This window comes from Euprymna scolopes, chromosome 7, assembly GCF_053919585.1.
Source record: "Euprymna scolopes isolate OS-2025 chromosome 7, ASM5391958v1, whole genome shotgun sequence".
NCBI classification, from domain to species: domain Eukaryota; kingdom Metazoa; phylum Mollusca; class Cephalopoda; order Sepiida; family Sepiolidae; genus Euprymna; species Euprymna scolopes.
In genome coordinates, this window is record NC_136488.1 from 53,958,889 (window position 1) to 53,982,367 (window position 23,479).

General features: G+C 33.9%; 1 pseudogene; it reads left to right on the plus strand.

Annotated features, from left to right (window-relative positions):
* The first annotated feature begins 5,440 nt into the window (after window positions 1-5,440).
* Window positions 5,441-5,594, plus strand: LOC145280600 (U2 spliceosomal RNA; annotated as a pseudogene).
* The last annotated feature ends 17,885 nt before the right edge of the window (window positions 5,595-23,479 follow it).

Consider the following 23,479-nt stretch of genomic DNA (forward strand, 5'->3'; position numbering starts at 1 on the left):
CTAGCGCTAAGATATCCGAGAAGTTTTCTAGGAGAAATGATTCTACATTACCTAAGTTTGTTCTAAGCCCACGGAATTTGTAAATGCGAACCTTAAAGTATGGGGCGAATTTTGATTCGAGTGTGTTTCTGGTTTGGTCGTTATTTTAGATTGTGATGTCATTTAATTTTACTTTGTAGTTTCAGTTTAAAGTGAGAGGTGCCAAACAAAGCGGATGTGCATAGCCACCATCATGCAACACAAGTAGGCCATCAGTAACTCTTATTCACAAAAATGTGGGCTCGGGAATTCACACCAGTGATGAGTGCAGGACCCCATTTCCATGCGTGACATGGTACTAAAAACATCCCGATATTATACAACTGATGATAGAGCAACCGCTCTAAGCACTACCGAAAAGTTAGTGTTCCTGTACTATCACTCGGAATACAACACCCCAAACAACTGTCAAACAGGTATCCGCAAACCTTTTTGACAAGAGTGGTCCAGTCCAATTAGGTTAAAATACATAATAAACAAACACCCCAAAAGTTTACGGGAAAAGAATGAAGAGGATATGGGGGACGGCATTCATTGCCATAGTCAGAAAACAAGGCTAAGTACTGGGCGTCTCTAGTGAGTCTCTGTAATCGCACCTCAGCTCCTGGCTAATAGGAAAAAAGGAGTTTGGAAGCTGAGCGATATACAGAGCCTATATACTCCTTAAGCAGTTTAGGTTTGCTCACCGGTGGTTCAATATAGTCACAAGCTCTAGGGAGGTTATCACCAGGACTGCGGAGGCCTTTCCCCTCCGTTTGGTATCAAGATGTATGAAGGCAGTGGCAGAGATTTAACATCGAAGTCTTTCTTCTCTATGTAATTCCCTAATAATATTTTTAAATGATCTAAGGTAGACGAGCAAACGGATATTATTTCAAAGACACAAGAGTAAAATTAAAACAAACGTATTAATTGTAGGTTACTTATACATCGTTCTTGGAAATAATTACTCCAATAAAAACATACCATTAAAGAAATAATGTTGCGTATACAACGTTTTTTTTTAAATATTTACACAAAACATTTTGCATTCATTTTTAAATGAAACAGATTAATCATAAGTCATAAGTAATTTTATTGTTTTAGTATCGATTATAAAAACTCCAATTTTAATTCTCTGAGATTTTAAATCGGATATCACAATTACAAAGAAAATATGAAAATAAAAATTATGTAGCAAAATTGTAATATGGCGAACATAGCTAATTGTACACAAATTTTTTCATCTTATAAATTTTTCTAGATCAAGTGAAAATACAATAATATAATTTTTTATTACAAAAATCATATACTAAGAAATAAATTATATTAAATTACCTATTCTATTATTTAATTGACTATTATTAACATATTATAAAACTTAATGATTCATAATTTTAATATTTCTTGTTATAATATTGGTCGTAATAATTCTAATTTTTCAACCAAGTATCAAGTAGAATACATTCGAATGACATAATCCTTTCAGAGTTATTTCCCTTACATTAGGAATTATAGTGTTAGTATGAAAAAAATAAACCCTTACCATGATTTTCGAATATATTTACTATCACACGAAATTGTACTACCTGTATAAATTTACACCTAATACTAATACTTAAAGAGACGAATGAATTAGTGTTCGTTTAATTAGATATTAAAATGTATTATCACCTATCCAAAAGTTAAAACTTTAGTTTTATCGATCCTTATATTAAATTACTGTTTCTATTGTCAAGCAAGATCATTTAAAACTACCAATATAAGTTAATTATATTTTATTCACATTTTTATTTTATTTTATTTATACTATTATTATGAATTATTATTATTATTATTATTATTATTATTATTATTATTATTTTAAGTAAGTGAGTTTATTAATTTGTTATTGTTAATTAATCCATAATTTATTCTACGTCAAAATTTATACATTCCACAATAGACCAAGAAAAAACTATTTAATTTACAGTAATCTACAATGTTCTTAAGTCAATAAACTATAATTTACTAATTCTACAAGTATTAAGGATAATTTATAGGGTGTTTAAGATTCAATTAGAACCACAATGCTATTAATATACGCATGCATATATGTAAAATGAAAAGGGTATATATATATATATATATATATATATATATATATATATATATATACCCTTTTCATTTTCCCTATATTATTATCCTATTCCTAAGTTTATTCCAAACAGAGATACCAAAATTTCATCCCAAAATGCATTTCATCTCATACACAATCGATATAAAATGGAGACTGTATTGAAAACATGAAAAAAACTTAAGAGATTTCTAACACAAGATTAGAAACTGCATTACTAATAAAACACATAGTTGTGACTATTGTACAAAGAATTATTTCTTATAATTAGACAAAGAATGTGATTAAAATTATATTATTATACCTTAAAAAATTTCCAGCACCATCTGCACAATATTTTCATTTGATTTCTTAAGTTTATACCTAGAACTTTTTCATAAAATATGATTTTTAAATTGAGTGATTCTAACATAATCAGCAATGACCTCAGACAGAAAATCACCAGCAGTAAAGCTTGACATAGACATCCAGCAGTAGTTTTTTGATATGACAGAGGCGCATTTAGAATAAATGTAGCTGTTTAGAGCACAATTAAACCATGATATTTGACTTTTGCATTTCAAACTTTAATGCAAGCTTTATGTATTAAACTAATTATATAAAATGCACAGACGTTTCTCTACGGTGTAATATAGACTACACTTTCTTGTATACTAAATCACCGTAGAGATATATGTAGAGCTTCCTTCCCGTCCACTACAATTATGCCCAAAATAGAGCAAGCAGTCAATCGATTTGATTGAAAACTTGACGATTTCACTGATTTCAATGACAATAAAAATATGAGAGTGTGAAAGAATCCCGTTCGCGTTGGACCTCCCTGGTAGTATACATATATATATATATATATATATATATATATATATATATATATATATATATATATATATATATATATATATATATATATTACATGCATATTACATGCAATCCATAGGTTGGGCATTTTTTGGCTGTTATCATAGATGAACGTCCCAAACATTTTCACGTGCTAGAATATAGAAATCAGCAACCCCTACAATATATTCATGCGTGAGAATCTTTCAATACAACGAAATCATTTACCATGAATCAGGTGGTTTATTACTTATGCATAACAGGGATTTATTATATTTTCGCTATGTTACAATTTCATAACATGCGTAAGAGTAAAATACAGTTAGAATTAAAAGATGTTTGCATTAATTCGCTTCATGGCTTACTTGGGGTGTATTGATAGTTTATGGTTAGGATGATGGTAAAAATGGTTAGAAATGTGTAAAACTATCTATGACCTTTCCCTTTTTTATTTTATACTATTGTGGAATGTGTGATAACTAGGGCAAGGACAACAGCCTATTATTTTCTTTGTTTTGATTCTAAAGGTATATATCAATTAATATTTTATATGTTTTTATGTACAGACCAATAAGTCTCCTGTGTGTTATGAGTAAGTTGCTGGAATCCATATTAAATAAAGAAATAGTCAACCACCTCAGCATAAACAACCTTCTTAGTGACACACAATATGGTTTCCGCTCTGCAAGATCTACCGCAGATGTGCTGACGGTTATATCTCACAGAATTAGTGAATCTCTTGACAAAGGTTTCCTTTCTAGGGCAATTGCTCTTGACATATCAAAGGTGTTCGACAAGGTATGGCATAAGCGTCTACTTCACAAGATTTCCAGCTACGGTATAACTGGAAATGTTTTCTCAATCATTAAATCATTTCTCTCCGGTAGGCTCATAAGAGTAGTGGTCGATGGATAAAAATCAGAGGCCTGCAGTATTAATGCTGGAGTCCCTCACTGGTCCATCCTGGGCCAAACTCTCTTCCTGATCTACATCAATGACCTCCCTAAACACATACTTAAATCATTCGTTGACATCTATGCTGATGACACGACCATCTACGGACACACATCAAAGGCTGTAAATGACAAAGTTCTCTCTGATTCCCTCTCCTCTGATCTCGAGCGCGTGGTTCAGTGGGGGAAGACGTGGCTGGTTACCTTTAATGCATCTAAAACTAAACTCCTATCCTTACATCATCAACGCTCTGATCCCCATCTGACATCAATTGGGATGGATGGCTCTCGTCTGGGAGAGGCTCCGTGTTTTGACAAGCTTATGGGTTTGACCTTTACTCCTGATCTGAAATGGAACACGTACATCAAGTCTGTTGCCAAGGTCGCTGGAAAGATGGTGGGACCCTTCTACCGCTCCAGAAGATATCTCACTACTGATGCAATTCTCTATCTATATAAAAGCCAAGTACGTCCAAGGATGGAATACTGCTTCCATATCTGGGCAGGAACTGCTAAAAACAGCCTATCCTGCCTTGACAGAGTAAAAAATAGACTTCGTGGCTTACTGGGAGATGCCCTTTTCTCTACCCTGCAACCTCTCTCCCACAGAAGAGACGTTACGAGCCTATCCTTGTTTTATCGTTATTTCCATGGCAGGTGCTCGTCTGAACTCCAATCTCTGGTCCCCCCCTCGCCAATCTTTTACGAAAAACACCCGTCTAGCTGAATCCACTGTGAAAAATTTCCCCCACTCTGTATCTGTGCCTAAATCAAAGCGTGGATTCCATGAACAAAGCTTCTTTCTTAGAACTGCACGCCTGTGGAACTCTGTTCCGTCTGCCTGCTTCCCACCGGACTACAACTTGGATGTCTTCAAGTCCAACGTTAACAAATTCTTAATGAACCGCCCCCTTAAGTAAACACTTTATCAAATCTCCACACTAACGTAATGTACTTGCAATAACCTTTATCCCTGAGTGGCTTCCGGGCCTTAATAAGTGGTGACCACTATGTACAAAAAAATGTAAAGTGATGCAGTTCTCGGTTGATTAATTGTGTCCAACTGTGTCGGATATATACTTGAGAGTAAAAACAAATCAAATAATATTATTTTGTCCTAGCCATAGTAATAACATATTAATCAATACATCGCACTGTGTGCCACGGTGCAAATGTATTGTATTGTGTGTGTGTGATACAGCACTCGGTCAATATGAAAATATATCGCCTTTTTTGTAGTTGCTATACCAGCAAAAACTTATCAAAGATTGACTTGTATCTACGTCTGTGCTTCTAATGAGCAAATAAAGACTAAATAAATAAAACGAACACATCAGACAAATGTAACCATAAATATTTTTAGTCGCTTGCAAGCGACTCTATAAGTCACTCCGTCGGTCCGTCGGTCGGTCGGTCTGTCGGTCGGGCTGTCGGTCTCTCCGTAACACTTTTGTGCTTAGCCTTTTTGGTTAAGATAAAAGCTCTGTTCTTAACAGATGCTGTTCTTAGCTTTTTAAGCTTTTCTTGGCCTTTTGGCCAAGATCAAAGTGTAGTATCTTATCTTATTATATGCTGTACTTATGTTTGCAACTTTGTGATATAAAGTGGGGTATTACTTGCAACTTTGTGATATAAAGTGGGGTATTAATTTCGCCCACTTTACAACCAGTCAGTCTCAAAGCCATCCAAGTCATCCTCCAGATGATTCAAGTTGTTTTTGAAGGATTCCAATTATTTTTTAGGCATTCAAGTCATTCTTAAGGTCATTCAATTCATTCTTAATTTCATTAAAGTCATTTTAAGTTATTTACTTTTTATTTATTTAAGTCATTTCAGCCCATTTTTCGGTCATTTTAGTTTATCTACATTCACGCATTCATTCATTACACGAGAGCACACGACTAATGGCTATCGACCTTGTTTAAGTTTAATCCGGTTTTTGTTTCTCGCCTTTGTATGATTTGCGCATTATACATGGAATTAAGTTTGATTAAATTAAATTTATTAAGTTTATAAATCCACTGGATTACACAGTATTCTTATTTTGATCCCCGAATATTTTCATTTTCAATTCATAATGTATACATAGACTAGACAGAGAATTACAGTTATTTCTACTGAGTATAAACCAATATTTTGTCTCGACCTTAACCTAACTTTAAGGTTTACTTCTGTAAAAGTGTGTGTGTTCTGTTCAAATTCTGTAGATGAAAGAAAAGAAAATAAATTTCATCATAATATTATATTTAAAGAAGATAAATTTTTGTTTGTTTTTATATATCTTAACCAAACTTTATAATTTTAATTGTTTTCACATTAAGGTTCCCATTTGCCATTTCACACATTTTTAAATATCTTTTAAAAATAACACGACAAAAGCAAATCGACATCAATAAACCTTCCTACAAACCCTTGTTGAATGGCAGTATTCTTTCAAGTCGTTGCCGTTTTAGGTAAACTTGTTCCAGTAAGTAGCGCAAAGAAATAAAGTCACATAATGTTAAATCAACGTTTTCGGCCATCCCTTTGTATGGACCCCGTAAGTTTAATCATCTCCCAAGTTAGTAAATGGCTGAGTGCACACGCCCAATCGACAAGAGGATTCTACGAATATCTTCTAGGAAGAACAAATGATGCGATTCTTTAGCGGCTTGATAGAATAAAGGCGAATGATGCTGGGCATAAGGCTAGGTCTATTTTGGAATGGAGACAAAGCTCAGTATAGAAAGTTGCCAATTAACATAAAAATCACTACATTAAATATTCGCTCAAAAATTCTGTCGTTCTTTGAGAAAACTAATTCAAATTGTAAAATAATTTAGGGGGCATTTAGATAACAGTGCTATCGAACAATTTAAGCCGGTAAAAATATGACTAGGCATCAAAGGAAATAAATGCAGTGTATATAATAGGCACGGCCAAAACGAAAGGAGGGAGTAAGTATTTTTGGATGTGTTCTCTCTTAATACATCTACCAAAAATCAAGAAATTATCCGATCAATAGCAAATTTTCACCGCTTATTAAGTGAGAAATGAACTTTATAATGGTGTGCTCCTGTAATAATCGATATTTCTATATATATTTTTTATTTTGTTTACAAATCCCCATTCTTTATTTGTGGGTACAAATTTGATTAAAATAATTAGCCAAAACCGAGAAAAATATAATGTATTGTGGGGATGGTAAGGATCGTAGATAAAACTAACAAAAAAAGAAACAACTGCGCACGTATCAGATTTTAAGGTTGAAAATTCGAATTTTAAATGTGTTTTATTTTTCATCTTTTGTGATTTGAAGTGTGAAATCCGTTGAATATGTTAATAATGATTTTTATCATTCAAATTAGCACAGAAATTTATATATTTTTATTATTTTTGCGAGAAACATTCCTTTTAAATTTTTGAAAAGTAAGTTAATAATTTTCTTTTCGTGAGCCCACTATTGTCAATATACCATTAAATAGGGAATTCTTTGAATAATCGATAAATAACTACGCATTTTGCTAAAAAATTTCTTTCCACAATTTCTTCTTTATTCACCTATGGTGGCTCAATCGTGATAGAAGATGTAGGAGTTGTTTTCAACACATACGCCGCTTAGCATTCCCAAAATGGTCATAAATCTGGTACTGCCCAGCCTCATCGTTGCTTAACTCCGAGGGTTATGTATGCAACACGCTTATGAAAAGAGAAGTGAACCCTGCACTTAATCGTCATATCCAACGTTAAAATACATGACTAAATATAGTTTATTTAGTCGCCTCCTGGCCTCCGTACTTAAAGTTAAAGTATTATTAAATTTTGTCTACAAACATTTATAGAGTGATATAAAAAGCTGGAATTATTTTAATTCATATACTTATATTATAATATTTTTGCATATTTCTATACCAAGTCATCCTTAATCTTATTTATACGATAGAAATTTATTTGGTTCAAAAACCTTGATAAAAATATTTTAGTGTTTTAGCGATCGAGACAGAAGAATGATGGTAAATACTGTGGTTTTCGAAATTTTAAAATTTTAAATTGTATTAAAATAGTAGAAAAAAGTTCAATATTAATCTGCATTTTATATGATGAAATACAGGCTTTTATCTTTCTGGAAAAAAAGTTGCAAAAAATAATTGATTTTAATAGATTGTAATTCGTTTTAAAAATAACAATTACTTGTTTATTTTTTAAAAATTTTCGCTGTGCCTAGTATATATTTAAGCGTATTGTTTCTATGCATATTCTTAGGAGTGTTCTCAATAATATAAATAAATATATAAATTTATAAAACAATGAAAACTTGTAAAATACGTAATTTTAAATACAAATTGTAACTTAAGAATACTGTCAAATTTGTATCAATTGTATTACTTCTCTGGAGATGGTAAAATGTATCTACCTTGAACATATTTACATCTGTTGATAAACATCATTCAATAATACAAAAAAAAACATTTATAATGTGTATTTATTAAAATAGACTTAACTATTGTAAATATATATTTCTTAATAATTAGGATTAATGTTCTTTTATGTAAAAACGTTTCGCTTTTCATTCATACTTGAAATTATAAGAGGTGAATCGTTTATTTTGTTACATATAAATATAAACACCTGTTACATACAGGTGTTTATATACTCCCTATTGCGTGTTTTATGTATATGTATATATATATATATACATATATATATATATATATATATATATATAGCCGTAAATAAGTGAGCCGTAAATAAGTGAGCTATGGATGCATAACGTATCTATATGTTCTCATTGTATGTATATAATTGTCCATTTATGTATGTATAACATATCAATGTGTGTGTGAAGTATACTTATAAGCAAATCTCAGTTCACAGGAAGATCAATGAATATGGTAGTCCACTAAAATTAGGACTGATATGCGCACAGGTAAATAGATATGCTTCTTTATAGTTGCATCGTCTTTTATTCTAGTTTACCTTGTCTTATGAACGCTGAAATAAAGACCTTTCTACTTAATTGCATATTAAGTAACATTGAGGCAAGTTCTGGTTATATATATTATGTAGCTTTATTTTCAGTCTTCAGCAGATGCACGTTGATTCTAATGGGATAACAAGGCTGTGTCGTCTAGCTATTTTTCCATCTTGCTGCTACGTACTCTTAGCTTCGTCGGTATAAAGATACGGCCTATTGTTAAGCAATTCTCTCGGTAAGTATTAAAACCATCTCCCTTTCTCGATCTGGTCGTATATATGGTCTAATATAATCAATATATTTCTTTGTTCTGAAAGTCGAGTGCGTCATCTTTTCGCATCCTCAATCAAGTCCAACATTAGTTATTACCTTATTTTAGTGATTGCAAATTCTTTATTCAGACGTTTGCCATTTGTTACATTTATAGTCCTGTCTCTTTTCTTTATTATCTATTTTCGAATTGCTCCAAATATTAAATTTGCCCTAATTCAAACTGTTCTTATCTGTCCTTATATCCTTATATATTTATAGGTTCCGATTATTATTGTTACATTCATATCATTATCTGTCAAATATCTGATTAGTATCTGTTCAGCTTAGTTATGTTAGCAAGCTAACGTAATCGATCCTTATGTTTTAGTCTAATATATGGAAACAAGTAAATAGACTTAATTACTTAAATATTTTTCCATTTAAAAAGCTATTCTTTTTATTGAGAAGACTTTTTAGATGAATTTATTATCTTTATTTAAATCTAAACTTTTGTTTTTATCAAAGAATTATAAAATATTTTTTGTTAATTATTATTGTGCTTATTAAATGTCGATATCATTATTGATAAATGTGCAACGTAATCGTGTAACCATTTCCGGCCGTAGCGTTATCGTGACATCAGGGACTCAAATGTATATATAAAAATTAAGATCGAGTAAAAAATAAGAAAAAGACGCGTGACGAATTGAAAGTTACTCTCGACAAGCGCCCAATTTTCCTTTTCTTACAACCCTTTTCAAGAGTCAAACCTTGTAGAATTTTATGAAATTTACGACATAAGTTTTCTGGATACCTCTACTTAGAGAAAACTGTGTCAGTGTCGTGTATTAGGGACCGGTTGATGCGAGGGTTCCAGAGAGAACAACAATGTTATAACTGTAAAATAAACAGGATAACGGCAAAAATGAACGAAAACCCCATCAAATTAAAACGTTGTATGATTTGCGTTTTATATAAAGAGATGTTAGCCAAATAAAGTGGAAATGTTTATAAAAGCCAATTGATTTCCACAAAGATGTAACACAAAAATGAATATATGATTAATAGGATTATCCCCAATACTAATGCTGCTGGTGATGCTTTTGAAATGAAAGTTGCTGGCGTTTTATAACATTTTATCTACAATATAGTCTATTATATTAGGCATCACCAAACGCAGATACGGTGGTGTGAGGCTGGGGTTGTAACATTTCTTGGGAAGAATACAAAGAAAATCACACACCATGGTCTACATCAAAATGGGCGTCAATTTAGGGTTCTTTTTATATACATAAATAGAACAACAAAGAATCCTTCAATTTACACTGATTTCCTATGTAACTTATGCGGTAATAAATATAATCCTTTACGCCATAAAGCATTAACGCCATTCAGCTGTCTTCTGGATGTTTGTTGTACTACCAAAGAAATAAGTAAAACATCATGTGACTTGAGACATCAGTTCGAATATACAGTATGTATTTCTAGAATAAATTCAACCCTAATTCTGCTGCCTGAAAATGAACCTATAAATCAAGCAAGATTTTGGCCATCAGAAAAATGTGCTTATAGGAATAAATATGCATATGCACAAGGGATTTCTGTTAATTTCAGATTTAGATCAATAATTGAAGTATATGTAGTAAAATGGTTTGAAAAAAAGGGATAAATAGTTCTATAACCTAGGAATTCTATATTTTCAATACGATCAATGGGATCCAAAAACTTCCACATGAATCTCAACATATTAAGTTACAGGAACCGCAAAGAGTCCTGCAATTTACATTGAGATTCTACGTAAATTATGTCGTAATGAACATAATCATTTACACCAAGTAGCATTTACGCAACATACTGCTTTCATTTTACTGCCGGAGAATCTGTTGTATGCTGTTAAACTAATAAACTAGCAGTGAGAAAAAGAACAATAAAATTGATTTAATTGGTTACGATGATTTATCGAATCATTTTAAAGTTCTGTTCGACTTACATCATGCACATTAACGTAGGTAGGATTACATTTTCAACACAATAAAGTAACTTTATATTCTTTCAGAAGCAAAGACAGCCAAAAGGATTTTTTCTTAAGTATACTATGTGCTATCCGCTTATCTCGACATTGTGTACAGTCGTTCTGGATTCTCCTTTCCACTGGACTCAAGAAGTACCGTTTCAGGAGAGGTGTGGTTGGGGATGGCACAAACTTTGCCACACAATTACACGTGCAGCTGCCACTACAGGGGTGTCTTTGTCTTTCGAGACTTAATGAAAGCGTCGATTCTTACAAAGTTTTATTGAACGTCTATGTATTCTTATCTATAAAGTAAAAAAAAAAGACTTTTATTAACGAAAGTGTCGAATAACTAAAAAGAATTTAATGTGTTAGAATAATAAGGATAGTTAAAACATTAAAAACATTCAAGAATGGCTTATATTCTAAACTGGTTCGGACTTTCTATAAAATAGTTATAAACGCTGCGGAAGAAGGTGTCGCCATAACTAATATTTGCTTGTGTTAAGGGATTTGTGTTTAAAGTAAAAGCTATGTTAGAAATGATATTCTAGCTGCTTTTTTTTCAAATTCTTATTCCATTACAAATTTTAACAATATAAATGTATGTATATATATATATATATATATATATATAATTTTGTGTTCATGCGTGTCTGATTATGACGTACATGTACAAACCTTTAACGAGATATATTTATCAATATTTGTGCCTATATATATGCATATGTGTATACATATATCTACATGTGTATACATTACAATGACAACAACACGTATTCATATATATATGCATACATGCAGTAACGTATTTAAACGCATAATACGAGATACGATATACATATCTATATATATATATATATATATATATATATATATATACTATTGCTAGTATGTCTGTTTGCTGAAGTTGTGCGTTCGCATACATATTGTTGGATTACTTGATGTCATTTTAATGATCAGTTTTACATTAAATATACAAGAAACTGACAGAATTCTGACAGTTTTTCGATATGAAAATGTCAAGTCTGTATCGAGAGGCGTCATTATTCCTAGGTGATCATCAGTAATTACATAATGTCTGGGTGCGAATATGTGCGTCTTTTCAAAAGACGTGTCATTAGTTGAGTGTTCGGAATTACTGAAAATATAAGTAGAAAACTTTCATAAGAAGACAATCACCATTTACTCGTGAATAATTCACATTTCGTTTGAGAAAATGGCGGAATCATTTCGATACTACAAAAGTTTGAAAAATATCCACGCAGCTTTTTGAAATAGTTGGCAATGAATAAAACGTATTAGATGCAGCAAAAAAAAGAAAAGAAATTCGTGGTTAAATTATATTTAAACATGTTTTTTTTTCTTCACAAATTACTTAAAGATTTTACGAAACAGACCAGGATACATATTTATATACTGAAATTACATTTCAGTTATTTTTAATAACCGCACGTGGATTGAATACTTTAATATGTAAAAAAATGAATGAATGATGAAATATTGTGATATAGGTTGTGTAGCATATAGAAAAGCGTATCTTTCCTCAATATATTCGCTCGCCAAGGCATAATTAATACTTAATTCTCTCTTTTGTTAGTCGTGGTTAAGTTTTCCTATAGTTTTACGAGTCTAAACGTAGGTTAACGTTTGGTCTTAGTTGCGAGATTCGAATCTTGTAACCGGCAAAACAATCATCCTCCACACTAATGATTCCGGGAAAAGGACGAAACATGTACATGTGGAGTTGAATTTTAAAATTTCTATATTTTTTATATTATTGATTTTATATAAATGTACATATATACAAAAAAGTAATATAATGATCTGCATCCCGTAACGAAAACCATAACGGGTACATGTACATTTTTTCATCTTCAGACGAAAACATTTAAATTCGAGAGTAAAAGCAAGAAAGCAAATAACAAGTCATGCAATAATTTCAGAGTCACCCTGCAATATGAAATTAATTCAAAAAGAAGTCCTACCGTTCATAATAAATGAACACTTTAAGTGCCTTTTCTTTCTTAAACCATCGAAAAGGGTAATATTAATTTCTGTATGGAATATTAAATCGAAAACTAATTCTATGATTTTAAAGTAATATTTTAGTGATACGTCAGCATAACCTATGAATATAAACACGGTCAAACATATTAACAAATTAGTTGAATTATTCTGAAACTGAAGAAAATATAATATTCCTGAGGCAATTATATACCTCTATGAGAAAAGGTCATAAAATAGACATTTCCTGCAACATTTTTTTTTACAAAGGCATCACCACATTATCAAGGCCAAGAGGCCACTCAAGGATAAGGGTTAAAGAGTGTACAGTAGAAATTGGTCAATATAGTAATCATTAGTAATGAAAATTTGGTAAATTTAATAACTTATATGGAACGGCTCATCAAGAACTTATTTACTTTAGACTTGAACACAACCATATTGTAGTCAGCCGGAAAGCAGGAAAACGGAAGACAATTCCACAGGCGTGCAGTTGTAAGAAAGAAGCTTTGTTCATGGAATCTACGTTTAGGTTTAGGCACAGATAAAGAGTGGGGGAAATTATTGATAGTGTTTACAGCTAGACGAGTGTTTCTTGTGAAAGTTTGGCGAGGGGGGACCATAGATTGAAGCTCAGTTGAACACTTTCCATGAAAATAACGATACATCAGAGACAAACTCGCAACATCTCTTCTGTGAGATAGAGGTTGCAAGGAGGAGAAAAGGACATCTCCTACGAGGCTACGAAGTCTATTTTAAACTCTATCAAGGCAGGACAAGTCCTTTCTAGCAGCTCCTGCCCAGATGTGGCAACAGTATTCCATCCTTGGACGTACCTGGCTCTTATATAGATAGAGAATAGCATCAGCAGTGAGATATCTACTGAATCGATAGAAAGATCCCACCATTTTTCCAGCGGCCTTGGCAACAGATTTGATATACGTGTTTCATTTAAGATCAGGAGTAATGGTCAAGCCCAGAAGCTTGTCAAAACTTGAGGCCTCCTGAAGACGAGAGCCATTCATTTCAATTGATGACAAATGTGAATTAGAATGTTGATGATGTAAAGAGAGAAGCTTGGTTTTAGATGCATTAAAAGTAACCAGCCACTCCTTTCCCCATTGTACTACGTGCTCAAGATCAGAGGAGAGAGAATTGGAGAGAACTTGGTCGTTTACTGTCTTAGATGTGGTACCATAAATGATAGTGTCGTCAGCATAAATATCTACAAATGATGTAAGGATATGATTTGGAAGATCATTAATGTAGATCAGGAAAAGAGTTGGGCCCAGGATAGATCCCTGAGGGGCACCGGCATTAATACTGTGAGCTTCTGATTTTTGCCCCTCAACTACTACTCTTATGAACCTATCAGAAAGAAATGATTTAATAATTGAGAAGACATTTCCAGCTATACCATAGCTAGCGATCTTATGAAGTAAACCTTTATGCCATACCCTATCAAAGGCTTTAGATATGTCAAGAGCAATTGCCCTAGAAAGATTGCCACCGTCGAGAGATTTGCTAATCCTATGCGATATAACTGTAAGGACATCTGCTGTAGATCTAGCAGAACGGAAACCATATTGAGTGTCACTAAGAAGGTTATTTTTGTTGAGATGTTTGATTACTTCTGTATTTAACACAGATTCTAGCAACTTACTCATGACGCACAGGAGACTTATTGGCCTGTACTGAGAGGGGGATGAGCGATCACCTGAATTCTTAAAAACAGGGCATACTGATGAGATTTTCCAGGGAGATGGGAAGCAATTCTTCTTAAGACAACGTTTAAACAGTTTTGTAAGTATGGGCGCTAGTTCAGGTTGAAGTTTTTTGAGTACTATAATTGGAATACCATCAGGACCAGTTGCTTTACTCGAATCAAGGTGTTTGATTAGCTTGGCAACATCACGTACAGATATACGTATATCACATAGCGTGTTTTCTGATACAGGAGGAAATATTGGGGGTTAGCGGTCTTGGTCGCAAAGGGTAGAATTAGCTGCAAAGTTCTCGACAAAGAGTTTGGCTTTGTCTGATGCTGACGAGATTACCTCAGGTCCATTGATAATAGTTGGGATGGAGCACACGCTTCTGTTCAGGATTCTGTTTGCTATTTGCCAAAACTGGTGGGAACCAAGCCGCTGCTCAGCTACTTTGGACTTAACAGATTGAGCATACAACTCTCTTGCGTTCCTTATTACTTTCTTACAATGGTTGCTGGCAGTCCTGAAAACGGCTTTAGTTTCCATACATCTATTACGTTTGAAGCAGTGGAAAAAGTGATTTCTGTGCGCAATGGCAGCAGCACATTCTGGAGAGAACCATGGCTGGCTGTTAGGTTTTTGCTGAAACTTTTTAGAGGGTATGAAATGGTCAATACCTACAATTAACCATTCAGTTAGGTCTAATACTATAGAGGACACATCCTTTTTAAACATGGAATGCAGAGGTAGATCAGATATAAATGTACGGAAGCTATCCCAGTCAGCCTTAGTGTATCGATATACTGTACGATGAAGAGGTACGTCTGGGGACTTATTACATTTCATTTTTATCTTAATTGATACAACAGAGTGGTCGGAAGATCCAAGAGGCGACAGAACAGAAACTGAACATAGTTCAGGGCAAGTTGTGAGAAAAAGGTCTAGTAGGCTCGCATACTGGCCGTCATTATCGGGCACACGGGTAGGTTCCTGGACAATCTGAGTGAGGTCATAGGCAATGGAGAAATCATGACAGCACCTCCCCTCATCATCGGTCTTGTTTGAGTGGGTCAACCATTCGACGTTGTGAACATTGAAGTCTCCACATACGTGAATGTTAGCTGAAGGATAAGTAGAAAGGACTTGGTCAATTTTCTCAGATATGCTTTGAAAGATAGTAACTCCGCTGTTGTGGGGGCGATAGAGAGTAAATATAAATGCAGTAGTGTGAGCTAAAGCAACCCGGAAGCACATATAGGGTAAGTTAGGATCTTCCCTGGAGATGTCCCTCCCATATGGAAAGCTATCTTTAATATAGGCACATATTCCATGCCCATGGCGATCTTGGGGTTCAGATTTAGAAGTTAAGTTAGAGTATCCTGTAATTGCAAACTCATCTAGGGAAATAGCCTGTCCAATGCCAGTTTCACTTAAAAATAAAAGGTCTGGTTTAGTCTCCTGTAATTGGGTTTCAACCTCTGGAAGGTTAGAACGTAGACCCCTGATGTTGGAGAAGGAGACATGGTAGTAGGGGTCTACGTTGGAAGTTGGAGAACCGGGTTTAATCGTGTATTTTTTCTTGAAACTTGTCATGATGAAATTTTGGAATTTGTGGACTAGGTCGACAGATTTACTTAGAGCAGGACAGAGAGGGGAAACTAAGAGAGAAAAAGAAACGAAGAATTTTTTTTGTACCACATGATAAGGTAAAGCCGTAACAATTACCCACTAGTATGGCATCGAGAGGCCCCACCAGAAGCTACTGCATGGTCCAGATTCCATTCACCAAATGGCAATACAGCAGCCCCAGTACTTTGCACCTGCTGATAGGACAGCCTCCTTAGTGGTTAATCCAAGGTTCGGGTCCCTGACTATCAGGCGGATAACGTCAGCCCAGACAAAACGTTTACCTACAGCACCCTTACTAGTGACATGGCTACAAGGATAGACATAGAAACAGAAAATTTCCACCAACTCTGCCAACTGTTCGCGCAAAAATACTGCCAACCTAGAAAACAGCTTTTTCTTCTCCCTTTGTCAGAAAAATCACTCATTTAAAAAAAATGAGGACTGAGGGACAAATAAGAAGAAGCGAGAGTAACAGGAGCTGCCGATAACGCATCCACAATGCGTTTTCTACTCTCCATTAAAAAAAACAAAAAAAAACTATTATGTATTGTACTTAATAAAAGTCAAACGGACGTGTTTAAGGGAAAGTATGGTGATAGATTCCCCTCTCACGAACTAAAAATGAGTACAATTAGGTAGTCTATTTTTGCAATCAACTCGGCAGATAAATAAACATTTATGGACGAGAAAAAAAAAGCTAGCATTTAATACAGCAGAAATACATAAATTAAATACTGAAATAAAATGTAGTTATTAATATTTGAATCTAAAAATAAAAAGTGCCAATTAGTAGAGAAAATCACTTATCACAACAACGCTTCCGTCTCCAAACTAGTGAAGAATTTAACTTTTAATAGCGTTCAGAAGATTTTTTTTTAAATTAACCGTTAAGAGAAAGCGTGATTTTATTCTGAACTTTAACTAATCACGTTTTAAGCAACTTATGATATAAAAGAAAATCTAGAAACATCTAGAGAGGAATTTGACACTTTCGTACACTTTCGATATATAAATATTGTGGGTTGATATTTATTCTACTTTCACCCCTTTTATAACACATAACTGGTCTTCTCTTGTCTATCATTACTTCCATGACTGATGTTACTAATTTTAGTTCCATTTACTAAAATATTCACAACAAAACCTCGTTTATAATCACTGTTGATTATAATATTTTTCCGGTGGAAAAGGAATTTTCACAAGCACTTATGATAAATGCCATTACATGACTGCAAAATGTGTGCTTTTAAATCATATGTAAACATATAATTTTCGAGCCAACCCGTTCAGTAATAATGTATTTTAAATCACCTGCTAATAGGCACACACACGCACACACACACACACACACACACACACACACACACACATATATATATATATATATATATATATATATATATATATATATATATATAAGTAGATCACTTTCACAGTCGGATTTCGGGGCGGTTTGCTTGATCTGCGTTAGTTAATAGAATTTCTTGCTCAGTTGCCAGAGTGCTTAGCTCGCATGCAAGAGGTTCGGGTTTCGAATCCTGAGTTCGGATGTGTCTAACTGATGAGCCCAAACCAGGTCGTTTACTGCCATGGCTCTTGTAGGCTGCGACGTTGTTTGGCTGTGGAATTTATTATATATATACATAGGATTAGTGAATCTATCGACAAAGGATTCCTTTCTAGGGCAATTGCTCTTGACATATCAAAGGCCTTCGATAAGGTTTGGCATTAGGGCCTACTTCACAAGAGTTCCAGCTACGGTATAACTGGAAATGTTTTCTCGATTATTAAATCATTTCTCTCTGATAGGTTCAAAAGAGTAGTGGTTGATGGGCAGAAATCTGAGGCATCAGTATTAATGCTGAAGTCCCTCAGTGGTCCATCCTAGGCCAAACTCTCTTCCTGATCTGCATCAATGATCTCCCAAAGCACATACTAAATTCATTCGTTGACATTTATGCTGATGACACAACCATCTACGGCAACACTTCAAAGGCCGTAAATGATAAAGCTCTCTCTGATTCCCTCTCCTCTGATCTTGAGCGCGTCGTTCAGTGGGGGAAGAGATGGCTGGTTACTTTTAATGCATCTAAAATCAAGCTCCTAACTTTACATAATCAACGCTCTGTTCCTCATCAACCATCAATTGAAATGAATGGCTCTCGTCTTGCGGAGGCTTCATGTTTTGCCAATCTCCTGGGTTTGACCTTTACTCCTGATCTGAAATGGAGCACGTATATAAAGTCTGTTGCCCGGGCCGCTGGGAAAATGGTAGGATCCTTCTACCGCTCCAGAAGATATCTTACTACGGATGCAATTCTCTATCTCTATAACAGCCAAGTACGTCCAAATATGGAGTACTGCTGCCACATCTGGGCTGGAGCTTCAAAAAACAGCCTATCCTGCCTTGACAATGTACAAAATAGATTTCGTGGTTTAGTGGGGGATGCTCTCTTCTCTTCCCTGCAACCTCTCTCCAACAGAAGAGACGTTGCGAGCCTGTCTTAGTTTTATCGTTATTTTCATGGCAAGTGCTCGTCCGAGCTCAAATCTCTGGTCCCTCCTCACCAATCCTTCATGATACACACCCGTCTAAAACCTAGCTAAAACCACATTCAGTAATTTCGCCCACTTTTTATCTGTACCTAAATAAAAACGTAGATTCCATGAACATGGCTTTTTTCTGAGGTGCACGCCTGTGGAATTCTCTTCCGTTTGCCTGTTTCCCACCTGACTACAACTTGGACGTCTTCAAGTCCAACATAAACAAATTCCTGATTAATCGCCCCCTTAAGTAAGACGCTTTATCAAATCTCCAATACCAACTATTACTGCGATATTATCCCATTGATTATTGTACACAAAATAACCCTTATCCCCGAGTGGCTTACGGGCCTTGATAAGTGGTAATCGCCATGTAAAAAAAAATTATATATATATATATATATATATAGTGTGGTCGCTAGAAAAGCGGGAAATTTCTTAAACAACGATTTATTTTTACAAAGAATAATTTTTACAAAGTTTTTCAAAAACAAATGTTATATTATACTCACAGATACTCAAGATCCCGCCTGTGCACTTCACTGCAGCGTCAAACAACGATTTATTTTACAACACTCATACGGCACTAATCAAAAATTAGCAATCACACATTTTATTCATGATCTTAGCTGGCCTTTATATTTCGCGCTTTTCTAACTGTGCTATTTAGCGTAGATATCTAGCGTTTTGACCTGTTTTAAATCTAGGTTAAATTGAATATGAAAACAACTCCAGCAAGCAAATACTAGGAACTCAATGAAAGCGGACGTTCACCGGTAGTCGAATAGAAAATAGTAAGACAAGCAAACACATGTAGAGACATAGACGATCCATTTAGATTATGCCTTCATGAAAAATGTTCTATCTTTTACTTTAAAGAACCCCAACATCTATTAAACTGTAAAAGAGAAATAGCGAACAACTGTGTTTAGAGAATAAAAGTATACTCTAGTATAGAGATACAAAATAATTTTAAAACTAAAAATAACAGTAGAAAATAAACAAATTAAAAAGAAAATAAATAAACATGCATATACATAAACAATCACACATATATATATATATATATATATATATAAACTAACATATAAAAAAATTAACCTAGATTTAAAACAAGTCAAGACACAAGATATCTACGCTTAATAGCACACACAAAGAAACGGGTCAACCGGGGATCAACTGGATCTTTGTCCTATAAGTGACTGCTCATTGGCTGATTAGGAAGGGTACGGTGGATACTAGAAAGCTGATTGGCTAGCTAAAAACTCAATAGAAAGTGCGTATATAAAAAACGCGAGACAACCACAAAATTCTCACAAAAGCCTGAAGAATCCTAGAGTGGATGAAACGCGGAATATTCTGTGTAGCTTAATCGCCATATATATTTTATAACTTACTATATATATATATATATATATATATATATATATATATATATATATATATATATATATACTAGCGGGAAAAACCGACGTTGTTCAGGATTGAATGATGATGAACGAATGTTTCTACACTCCCATATTTTATTGTCATCGAAATCTGTGAAATCGACTAATTGTCAATCAAATCAGTTGATTGCTCGTTCTACTTGGTGACCTATCATGGTACACCGTTAGAAAGCTCTAGATGTCACCCGAAGTGATTTTATCCACAATACATTGTATTCTACATTGCACAGTAGAGAACTAAACGGTTGATTTTATATTTAAAATAGTTATATTATAGTATGAATTAAAGTTAAAAATGCTAAAGTCTAGTATCATACTTTTATTGTGCTTTAAACATAAATATCCATTTATAACGTGTTTCTGCCATATCAAAGAAACTTCTGTAATATTAACTTTAGTCAAAATCGCCTGTTTTTTTTTGTCATCGGATTATTGCCCTCATTGATTATTGGTCCTTATCGAAGCATGATCTACAAGTATTTAATGGTAAATGCTCTGGAAAACCCAAAGCACTTGTACTCCCTCGACGTAAATACTCCCGACAAACCCGACAAGCAGCAAGACCTCACCCTCACACAGCAGATATCCCTACTCTCTACTGTAATATTTTCTTCCACAGAACTGATAAACTTTTGAACTCTTTTCTTTGTATTTTCAGCTAACAAGTTATTGTATACACCTAAGAGTTTAATAAAACAAATTAGAATTTATTCCACAGGTCCGAATCCACTATATATATAAAGTAACAAATCTGTGCATCGAAAATTGACAGAGTAGTTTGGTAGAGACCATTTCTCATACAGACAAATGGAGAGATAAAGACATTTCTGTATATTTTGTGCGTGTGCGTGTATGCATGTACAAATGATATATCTAGAACATATTATTATCATGATTCTAGCAGATTTATTGACGTCCTTAAATGCGTAAATGATAACGAGGAATTTGAAAAAAATAAAAATGTGTACATAGCCAATAAAGTTAGAATAAAATCGGAAACACAGACGCCATAAGTAGGGCTATGACAACAGAATATTCTTTTCATTGTTTTGACTCTCGGATATATATATATATATATATATATATATATATATATATATATATATATATATATGACAGAGTTAGACACAGTTAATCAACTGATATCAACTCCACTCTATATAAAAGCATATGATATCAACGGATGCACACTCGAGAGTCAAGACAATGAAAAGAATATTCTGTTGTTCTAGCCCTAGTAAAAAGCTACATTTCTGGATTTTGATATAAAAATTGAGGACTTAGTTTGTATTTATGATATTTTTAATAAAAATGTCTTTCCAATTTAAAACAGTGAGTATGCTGCATAAAAGATTGTCCTATGTGTGTGTTTTACGGGAGCATTATGTCTGAGATTTTAAGAATAACTCGCCTCACCTTAAAAGAAATGCATTTAATCCTCCCAGATTCTAACCTTAGTCTAATTTATAAAACTCACTATTTCTGTCTGTCTGTCTGTCTATCTGTTTGTCTGTCTCCATATTTTCAAACTCTGTCTATCGAAACTTAACGTCCTAGAGTTTTCAGAACTACTTTTTATGGGTCTTTAGCAGATTAAAATGGTTTTTAGAAGGCCAAAAGGTGTCAAAATTGGAAATGTCGTTTTACATTTTGATTCACCTTAGTTTATGTTTAATAAATTCATGTGCGTGTCACGTTGGTACAGTAGTGACGTGACCAGCTTGGAATGCTACAGTTTTGCTCTCGGTTTCGATTCTAGCTAGTGGCACTCAACTATTTTTTTTTACCTGTGGATTCACGACTCTATAATAATATGTACGAAATCTGAACAAATTAAAATATCATACTGAAGCGTATTTCACGACCGGGCAAAGTTGGGCGCCCACACCCGCTATTATTCGAAATGATTAAAATATCTGGTGAAAAAGTAAAATATTTAAACAGTTTAATAAAGTATTTGCTCGATATTTTGATGCTTTTAAACCACATACACGAATATAAGCAGATGAATAAATAAAATCTTAAACTTTATTATTAATGTATAATAAAGAAAAAAGATATCGTGTATGTATTTACAATATATTTTTATATATTTATAAAACAATAAATATAAAGAGATTAAAAGTAAATAAGAATGTAAAAATATAAATAAAAAATAAATGATAAAGCAGTGCGTTATTAGTAGTAGGTTTAATTAATACAAACCAGATAAATGCAGCAAATTTGTAAATAAGCAATACGTTCTTTTGTAAAGACAAGGACGAATGACACAGGTAAGGAAAACATATTTTCGATAACATGAACAGTTTAGCCTAATAACTACTAACACCCGAAAGTATCCTGTACCTCTATAAGGCCACCATTCGCCCATGTATGGAGTATTGCTGCCACATCTGGGCTGGTGCATCTGCTACTAGTCTCTCGCTCCTTGACAAGGTTCAAAAGAGAGTCGCAAATCTGATAGGCCCTGAACTGGCATCTAAGCTTCAGCCTCTGTCCCATCGACGAAATGTTGCATCCCTCTGCCTGTTCTACAAGTATTTTAGTGGTGAATGCTCTGATGAACTGCAATCACTTGTGCCCCCACGACGCGAGCACCCTCGACAAACCCGACAGGCTACTAGATCCCACCCCCACACTGTAGAGGTCCCTAGATGTAAAAGATCTTTTTACTCCAATAGTTTCTTCCCCAGAACCGCAAGACTCTGGAATTCCATTCCAGGTCCCTGCTTCCCCAACAGTACTGACGTGCAGAAGTTCAAGTGTAACGTGAACCGACACCTTGCTGCCCAAATCCCTACATAGTACCCCAGTAGTTGTTGCCCCTGATAGTAGCCCCCTACACCAAAGTGGCAATTTGCCTTGTTTGGGGTGAAAATGTAATAAAAAAAAAAAAAAAAAAAAAAAAAAAAAAAAAAAATTCTGGAGCAACATCTTAATCTAATATCCGACATATTTTTAGGTGTAATGTGTAAAGAAATTGGTGTTTGATCAACATTAC